A 10,489-nucleotide genomic window follows, 5' to 3' on the forward strand; every position below is an offset into this window, starting at 1 on the left:
TTGCATTGTATGGATAAACCGTATTTTGTTTATCCATTAATAAGTTGATGGACATTTGGGTTGTTCCATTTTTGCCTATCATGAATAACGCTACTACGAACATTTGTGTACAAGTCTGTGTGTGGACATATGTCTTCATTTCTCTCTGGGTAGGTACCTAGGGGTAGAATTGCTGGTTCATACAGTATCTCTGTGTTTGATATCATGAGAAACTGTGAAAGTACTTGCAAAGTGAATGCACCAATGAATTCTTATTTTTAGTGTTAATATTGGTCTTACTAATTTTTATCATTGATTGCTCTGTACCATTTTGCTGTGATGACCTTCCATTTTCCTTGTAACTTCTTATTTGGGTTTGTGATGCTTTAACATTCTGGTTTCTTTCCCTGTCTTTTCTGTGACTCTTTTCCCCTTCCTGCAAGCAGTTTTGTTCCTGGTTCTTCTCTCTTTCTACCTCAGCGTTTTCATTCAGCAAAGGATACTTCACTTCTCTGCCTTGTGATGATTCAAATCAGTTACCCCATGATTTAGCCTTTCCTAAGTTGCAGTCACACGGTTCTGATTGTTCTTTTAGCACCTCTACATAGCCGTCTGGTTTCAAATGCAGTATGTCAAGAGAGCTCATCATGTGCTCTGCAAAGCTGGTCTTTTTTTCTGATTGCTGTCTTTTGAAAACTCCTCTGCTGTCCTCACAACTCAGACTTGAAATTTCAGTCATCTTTTATTCTTTCTTCTTCCTTGTCTCTTTTGCCTAATATTTGCCGACTCCTGTCTAGTTTATGTGTCTATCACCCTCAGAGATAGTCCCTTTCTCTGCATTACCCTCCCACTGCTCTGCTTTGCTCAAGCACCCTTATTGCTCAGTTTGACTTCCATACATTCTCTTTAATTGGCCCACATAATTGTTGTATTTGTCCTTTTCCTTTTTCCCAACACTTTACATTTACATCTTAATAGTTCAATCTCATTCCTATGACTCCTCTCTTAAAAATCTTCAAAGGTTCTATATTATCCTCTAAGTAAAGAAACGATTCCTTAGGTGTACATTCAAGTCTCTAACATATAGTCTGGTCTTCACTGCATTCCTGCATAGAGCTTATGTTTGAGTCAATCTCAGTTCTCTTTGTTTATCCACCAAGCTTAGTATTTTCCTGCCTCCAGCTTTGCTCATGCCTCTCCTTGGGGTGCCCTGTCACTGAATCTACGGAAGCCAGTTCCTCAAGGCCCTAATAAAATGTGTCCTCCTTCACAATGACACCCATGATCTCACTAGACTGAATTTATGACTCTTTACTCTCAACTCTCACAATGCCTTTTTCAATTATTTATTACAGTCATTTGATATACATCTAACCTTCCCTCTTTAAATCTATGGTCCTCGAGGGCAGAGGCCATGGCATATTTATCACAATTAGAGAAGTTGCCATTTCCTGAATATTTACTATGACCTGGGCTTTGAACTAAGTATTTTGTCTGCAGTATTTTCTTTAATTATCAAAACAGTCCTCTGAATTACGCATCTTTTTAATCCTCGTTTTATAGATGAGGTAGTTAATGCTTAGAGAAGATAAGTAACTTCCTCAAGGCTAAACAGCTTGTAAATGACAAAGCTGGAATTTTAGCCTTCTCTGACTCTAAAGTCTCTGTAATTAACTAGGACTATGTCACTTTCTCTACAATACCTAATTTAATAAATGCCAGTTAAGTGAATAAAAAATGGTCAGTAAGGGCTGCTGAAAAGACACATAAGGTTTAGTAGTTAGATTTTAGTTCATATTGAAGTTCTAATTCTTTCTTTGGAGTGAATTATTTACCATGTCCGAGCTGTTTACTCATTCATAAGGCAGAGGGAAGAGATAATAGTCCCTGCCTCACAAGGGCATTGTGAAGATAAATGAAACAATGCACAAGATGGCATGTACTAGTAGGCTCTCAGTAAATATTAGTTGATAGTAATAAAAGTAAATTTCCATTTTTACTAATCCTCCTTGATAAGGTTGGCTGTCCTTGAAGGTAGCAAGATGAAAGGAGAGGCATGCAACCATCAATAACCATAACAATTTCACAAAATTCACCCCACCAGGAAATAAATTTTATTATCCACTGTGCAGTCATTCATAGTCATTGACCTAAAATGGAACTAACAAACTATACGATGCTTTATAGTTGAGTGCTGTTTTTACTTCATTTATATATCAATATCTCTAACTACCTATCTATCTACCTATCATCTATCTATTGTTTATCTATCTATGGGTTTAAGTATAATAGCACTAAATTGACCAGGTAACTGTCACTGGGTTTCTAGAAGTGACATTTGGATAGTTCAATCTTTATCAAGACATCGACCTTCTCTTCTGAGCTCCAACTCTGTTCTTGTTGATATCCCTCAATTAGCCTCAAATGTGCAAGTAAAATTTGATTCCCTTTCCTCTAATCTTGTTTTTCGGGGTAAGTTTCTCTTTATCTCGCTGACCACAGTGATTCATGATTGCATGTCAAATGCTTCTAGACATTGGTGTTCATGAGAATATTGTCACCTCTATCAAGGCCTTTTATCAAATGAAAAATTTTAATTATAATGAGTGTACACGCTTTCACCAAATTGTACTATTTCTTACCGTTACCCTTATTTTCATAGAATAAATGCCCTTTGACATTTTATAAGATCCCATTACTAATCAATGGTTGAAGAAATTCTGAATCTTATGTTAACTCCTTATGTAAGATGAATCCTATTCTCAATACCTTTTTCTTTATAAAAACAAAATCAAAGACTTGTTTAAGACACTTGGGGAAAGAGACAGTTCTCAAGCAGGAGGTGAGAAGAGGAAGTGAGGGTGAGTGTGATATGGAAATACAGAGTTAATTTTCTGGTTGCTCCGGCTATCTGAATATGGGTAAGGTACATTAAGATGTCACAGTAAAGATGAACTTTGTCAGTATATTTTCAAGTCCATGACCGAGGAATTGTAGGTGGAGAATTTTCTATGCAGTTCCCATTCTGTTGATATTCAGGAAAAAATATATGAAACTCTTATGTGCTGTCTTGATTTTTTTTTGTTTTGGGTACCCTGTATTCTAATGGGAGGTCTAAAATTCAGTCTTCACAACCTGGAGGGATTTCATAAATGCAGGGTGCAACTTGGAACATTAAATGTTTTTAAAAAGTCTCTGTGCTTAAAATGTTATAGCAAAAATCTACAGTAAACATCCAAATCATCTCTATTTCAATATTACTATTGTAGCTAACTGTGCAGAGATTGCATCTCGTTTAATATAATTTTAAGGATGTCTTTGATACTACAAGATAACATTTTCTGTGCTTGGGATTGCTTATAGAAACAGTGATTCATTGATCTGGAGACTACCTTTCTTCAAGGAACAATGGTGTAGAGTTGCTCGTTCTGTCCTTACTAGTTTTTGTCAGGTGTCTGTCGAAGGACCTTTATGTTGATGGTGTTATAAGTAGGAAAGGGATGAGCAGGGGAACACCAGTAGTGTTTCTGGTCCCCACAGTTTTCTTGTGCAAGCGTCAAGGAACACTTTCACATATATGCTCATTAACTTTCTCCAAACGAAATACCCTAACACCCTCGTCAGAAAATAGTAAACTACAATAGCACTCACCAAAATAACATAAAATAGACACAGTCCTAGGACCCTGGAGAAGGACCCTACCAACTCAAACTACTTATTTTTAATTATAACTAAACAATTAGAAAGCTTATTTTTTCATTCACTGTCTTTCCACGAAGAACAATTACTCATTAATCTGGATAAAATTCTGTAAAAGGTAAATCATTTGGGAATTTTGTCTGAAGTTTGAGATAAAATGATATTTCACTTATATTTATATTTTATCCTTTGGAGTGGCAAAACGACAGATATTAGGATAGTAGATGCCATGCGTGTGAGCAAAATCTGAACATATAATAACAACTAGGACTACCCTTAACAGACAGGACTAAGCACTTTTACAAGTACTACTCAGTTGATTTGCACTACTTTGCCAAGAAGTAGATTGCCCATACTATTGCCCATACTATTAATCCCCTCTTGCTGGGCTCAAAATGCTGGAGAGATTTACACACATTCACTTAGAAAGTAAATGGAAGATTTGGAACATGAAACAAAGTTTTTGACTATAGATTTTTTTCTTTTTCCAATATTTAACAATGCATCAGTGGAATAGAAACCTATGTGAACAGACAATAATGTAGGAGAACCTCTGTACATGGAGTTGGGTGAGAATCTTTTGTCTAGAAGCATATTCCCAATGGCGTGTGCACCAATAGGGCTAGTAGTAAGACTGCAAAAAGGTATCTCTTGTTAAGAAATTTGGAATACTGGTGGCTCCTATAAAAATAAAAGGAAAAATTGCATTTCATTGAGAGTAATTCTGTATTTAGGTTTTTATGGCTCAAATAAACATGGAAAGTTACCTATTCAATAAATACTTGGCTAAAAAACTATGGACATAATGATTTCTTTAAAGTTCTCTTTGGTTCTATTTGGATAAAACTTAGAAGAGTGTATTAATCATGGTTTTCTTGAGGAAATGGAAATTTTAAAAAATTAATTGCAGAAATATTTATTGCTTGCTATATACCTGTTTTTATACACGAAGGGTACCAAGATGAATGATATGGTGATTGCTCTCAAGAAGCTCAATCTTAAAGGAGATAAAGGCATGTGATTTATATGTTATGATATGATTTAGATGACATGGTAAGACAAGAATAAGTACATAAAGGAAGAAGAGAGTGACAGTATACTGAAGTATCAAGGATGGCTTTCCAAAGAAAATAACATCTCATTAGATTTTAAAGAAAGAATGGAACATTCACCAGAAGGTCATGGTCATTCCCACCAAGGAATAATAGGTCCTGGGACAGGTGTTTATTCCTCCTGGAGCTTTATATTATAGCAATGAATAACCCTCACATGTTGTAGTAGAAAGATTTCCAGGCTAGGATGAGTACATCTGACTTCTATTCCAGACTCTGCCCTTGACTTTCTTTGAGTCACTGGAAAATATCTCCATCTCTCTGGGCCTCAGTGTGGACAGGATTAACACTAAAGTTTCTTCTGTGTCTGATGCAATCAACTTTATTGAACAAAGCATGAGCCTTAAGAGTATAGGCTCTAGGGTCTCTAGGATCCAGCTAGATCTGTGTACAAAATCTAGTTGGACCACTTTCTTGCCATGTTAACTTAGGAAAATTCCTTAATGTGTCTGAGCCTTAGCATCCTCATGAGTAAAAAGAAAATAATGTCAACCTCAGAGACTAATTGTAAGGACTGTGTAAGATAATGTGTATAAAGTGAACTAACTGACATGATTATTGGAGCCATTATACGTTTAGTTATAACATTTAAGGGGGAATTGCATACGTGGGGGGCAGTTAATGAACAGTTAAATAGATAATACTAAAATAAGCTTTTGTGCTTCCTTACATATGCCCTCATTGGTCCTACCTGAGTCACAGGTAAAATACCCTTAACATACTGATGAGGCTACTGTGGGGCCAGTCCCTTGGACATAATTGGCGGTGAGCTCTATTAACACAGGGAACAGGTGAGGCCAAGGTTGTGGGTTTGATCCTCATTGGGGCACTTAGGTTCACATTGCTCCATTTTTCAACCAATGGCTGCTGGGTGCTGGTCATCAGATGGGTGCTGACATGTAACTAAATCTGCTCAAACCTGTGTCGAATCTCAAATACCTTCCTTCTTCCAGATCTTAAGTCACCTAAGTTAGATCTTCCCCAGCTATCCTCTCTAAACATTCACCATCTCTGGATGCCCTTTTTTCTTTTCAAATATTCTTAGCACTTATCGCTTTCAGGTATCACTTGGTACTTATCCCTTATAATTAATTGAGTTACCACTTTTATTGTCTGTTTCCCATCAGAAAGGTAAGCTCCTGGAAGGCAAGAGGTTTCTCTGTTTGTTTACTAATATTTCCCTATTGCTTTGATTAGTCACTGATACATAATAGACATGTTGAATAAAGAAATGTCACATGAAAATGGATATGATGCATGCAGTTGCCAACACTTTAACCAAGGAGCATGCAGGGGATTATTTTATAACAGGAGACAGAAAGCTATTAAAGAGTAAATGGCTTCTAAGTAATGGATGTGAGTTTGCCAGCTGTGAGATTTTCTCTCTCAAAGTTGGAAAGGTCTATAAAATCCTGTTTCACTCTGGCCAGAGACTATATCTTTATAAAGGCATATCTGCAAAGATTGTCAGCAAGGTTTAAAAACAAAAGGAACACTGGAGAAAATAGCCATTTGAAAATTCATGACTCCTGAATTCCAGTCACTTGCATGGATCTGTGAAAATGCTGAAGACAGAAAAAATAAAACAATATCAGTAGAGTTATTAAGGTAGAAAACATAATGTACAATAAAACCTATAATTATAAAATTTTCAGTTGAAGAAACATTATCTGGATTCAGGTATGGGCTGTAGGAGTCATAGAAGACTTAATCTTTATATTTTTGATATTTAATGGTAATTTTAATATATTCCACTCTAACATTTAATAAATTCAATCTTGTAAAAATTATTTTCAGTTTGTCCATTTAAAAATCTCTTTTTTTTTAATCACATTTTGACCCTATGTAGCTTGATAGATAGGCTTCACTTTTATTTTAGAGCAGTTTTAGGTTCATAGGAAAATTGAGTGGAAGGTATAGAGATTTCCCACATACCTCTGCTTCCACACATGCATAGAGTTGCCCATACTGACATATCGTAATCAGCCAAGTCTGTACTGTGCTCCACCTATTCGTCCCTCCCTCCAAGCCCTTGGAAACCATTGATCTTTTTATTGTCTCCATAGTTTTGCCTTTTCTGGAATGTCATATAGTTAGAATCATACAGTATATAGCCTTTTCAGATTGGCTTCTTTCACATAGTAATATGCATTTAAGTTTCCTCTATGTCTTTTTATGCTTAATAGTCATTGCTTCTTGGAACTGAATAATATTCTGTTGTCTGGATGGACAAGTTTACTTATCCGTTCACCTACTGAAGGACATCTTGGTTGTTTCCAAGTTTTGGCAATTATAAATAAAGTTGCTATAAATATCCACATACAGGTTTTTGTGCAGATATAAGCTAAATGGGAAAAGAACTTGAAAAAGAATAGATATATGTATATGCATGACTGAATCACTTTGCTGTACACCTGAAACTAACACAACATTGTTAATCAACTATACTCCAATATAAAATAAAAATTTTTTTAAATTTTAAAAAATAATTTGTATTTCCCTGATGAAATATGATATGAAACATCTCTTTATATGCTTACTTTCTGTCTGCATATCTTCTTTGGTGAGGTTTCTGTTAAGGTCCTTACCTCATTTTTTAATTGGATTGTTGGTTTCCTTATTGTTGAGTTTTAAGCATCCTTTGTGTGTTTTTAGAAGACAGTCCTTTATCAGATATGTCTTTTGCAAATATTTCCTTCCTGTCTATGGCTTATTTTCTCATTCTTTTGACATTGTCTTTCACAGAGCATACATTTTAATTTTAACGAAGTTCAGCTTATCATTATTTCTTTCATGGATTTGCCTTTGGTGTTTTATTTAAAAAGTCATTGCCATACGCAAGGTTATCTAGGTTTGCTCTTGTGCTATTTTCTAGGAGTTTTATAGTTTTATGTTTTACATTTAACTCTATGATCCATTTTGAGTTAATTTTTGTGAAGGGTGTAAGAGCTATATCTAAATTTTTTTTGCTTGTGGATGTCCAATTGTTCCAGCACCATTTGTTGAAAAGATTATTATTGCTCCATTGTATTGCCTTTGCTCCTTTGTCAAAGATATGTTGAGTATATTTATGCAGGTCTATTCTGTTTCATTGATCTATTTGTCTATTCTTTTTTCAATACCACACCATCTTGATTACTGTAGCTTTATAGTAAGTCTTAAATAGAGTAGCATCAGTCCTCCAGCTTTGTTCTTTTTCCTCAATATTGTGTTGGTATTCTGGGTCTTTTGCCTCTCCATATAAATGTTAGAATCAGTTTGTCAGTATCCTCAAAATAACTTGCTGGAATTTTGATTGGGATTGCATTGAATCTACAAATCAAGTTGGGAAGAACCGGCATCTTGACGATATTATGTCTTCCTCTTCATGAATATGGAATGGTTCTCCACTTACTTAGTCTTCCTTTGATTTCATTCATCATAGTTTTGCAGTTTTTCTCATATAGATCTTAAACGTAATTTGTTAGATTTACACCTAAGTATTTAGTTTTGTGGTGCTAATATAAATGGCACTGTGTTTCTGATTTCAAGTTCCACTTGTTCATTGCTTGTATGTAGGAAATCAAATGAATTTTGTATATTAAATTCGTATTCTGCAATCTTGTTATAATTGTATGTTAGTTCCAGGTGCTTTTTTTTGATATTGTTGATTCTTTTGGATTTTCTACATACGTTTTTCTAGTGTCATTTGCAAACAAAGACAGTTTTAATCTTCTTAACCAATCTTTATACCTTTTATTTCCTTTTCTTGTCTTATTGCATTAGCTGTAACTTCCAATATGATGTTGAAAAGGAGTGATGAGAGGGGATATTCTTGCCTTGTACTTGATTTTAGTAAGAAAGCTTCAACTTTCTCACCATTAGTATGATGTTAGGTGTAGGTTTTTTGTAGATATTATCTATCAAATTGAGGAAGTTTGCCTCTACTCCTAGTTTACTGATAGTTTTTACCATGAATGTGTGTTGAATTTTGTCACATGCTTTTTCTGCATCTATAGATATGATCATGTGGTTTTCCTTTATTAGTTAGTTGATGTGATGGAGTATGCTAATTGATTTTTTTAAAATAGATCTTTATTGGAGTATAATTGCTTTACAATACTGTGTTACCTTCTGTTGTACACCAAAGTGAATCAGCCATATGTATGCATATATCCCCATATCCCCTCCCTGTTGAGCCTCCCTCCCATCCTCCCTACGCCACCCCTCTAGGTCATTGCAAAGCACTGAGTTGATCTCCCTGTGCTATGCTGCTGCTTCCCACTAGCTAACTGTTTTACATTTGGTAGTGTATATATGTCAATGCTACTCTCACTTCACCCCAACATCCCTCTCCCATCCTGTGTCCTCAAGTCCATTCTTTATGTCTACATCTTTATAACTGCCCTGCAACTAGGTTCATCAGTACCATTTGTTTTTTAGTTTCCACATGTATGCGTTAGCATACAATATTTGTTTGTCTCCTTCTGACTTACTTCACTCTGTATGACATACTCTAGGTCCATCCACCTCACTACAAATAACTCAATTTCGTTTCTTTTTATGGCTGAGTAATATTCCATTGTGTATATGTGCCACATCTTCTTTATCCATTCATCTGTCGATGGACACTTAGATTGCTTCCATGTCCTGGCTATTGTAAATAGAGCTGCAATGAACATTTTGGTACATGACTCTTTTTGAATTATGGTTTTCTCAGGGTATATGCCCAGTAGTGGGATTGCTGGGTTATATGGTAGTTCTATTTTTAGTTTTTTTAAGGAACCTCCATATTGTTTTCCATAGTGGTTGTATCAATTTACATTCCCACCAACAGTGCAAGAGGGTTCCCTTTTCACAACACCCTTTGCAGCATTTACTGTTTCTAGATTTTTTGATAATGGCCATTCTGACTGGCGTGAGGTGATACCTCATTGTACTTTGGATTTGCATTACTCTAATAATTAGTGACGTTGAGCAACTTTTCATGTTCCCCTTGGCCCTCTGTATGTCTTCCTTGGTAAAATGTCTATTTAGGTCTTCCTCCCATTTTTTAATTGGGTTGTTCTTTTGATATTGAGCTGCATGAGCTGTTTGTATATTTTGGAGCTTAATCCTTTGTCTGTTATTTCATTTGCAAATATTTTCTCCCACTCTGAGGGATGTCTTTTTGTCTTGTTTATGGTTTCCTTTGCTATGCAGAAGCTTTTAAGTTTAATTAAGTCCTTTTTTTTTATTTCTCTTACTCTAGGAGGTGGGTACAAAAAGATCTTGGTGTGGTTTATGTCAAAGAGTGTTCTTCCTATGTTTTTCTCTAAGTTTTATAGTGTCTGGTCTTACATTTAGGTCTTTAAGCCATTTGGAGTTTATTTTTGTGTATGGTGTTATGTAGTGTTTTATTTTCATTCTTTTACCTGTAGCTGTCTTTTCTCCATTGTATGTTCTTGCCTCCTTTGTCGTAAATTAGGTGACCATATGTGCGTGGGTTTATCTCTGGGCATTCTATTCTGTACCATTGATCTTTATTTCTGTTTTGGTGCCAGTGTCATACTGTCTTGATTACTGTAGCTTTGTGGTATAGTTTGAAGTCAGGGAGCCTGATTCCTCCAACTCCATTTTTCTTTCTCTAGATTGCTTTGGTTATCTGGGGTCTTTTGTGCTTCCATATGAATTGTAAGATTTTTTTCTTCGAATTCTGTGAAGAATGCCATTGGTAGTTT

Source organism: Delphinapterus leucas, chromosome 6 (genome assembly GCF_059928025.1).
Source record: "Delphinapterus leucas isolate spDelLeu-1000000601 "Yukka" chromosome 6, BTC_Dleu_Yukka2, whole genome shotgun sequence".
In the NCBI taxonomy this organism is placed as follows: Eukaryota; Metazoa; Chordata; class Mammalia; order Artiodactyla; family Monodontidae; genus Delphinapterus; species Delphinapterus leucas.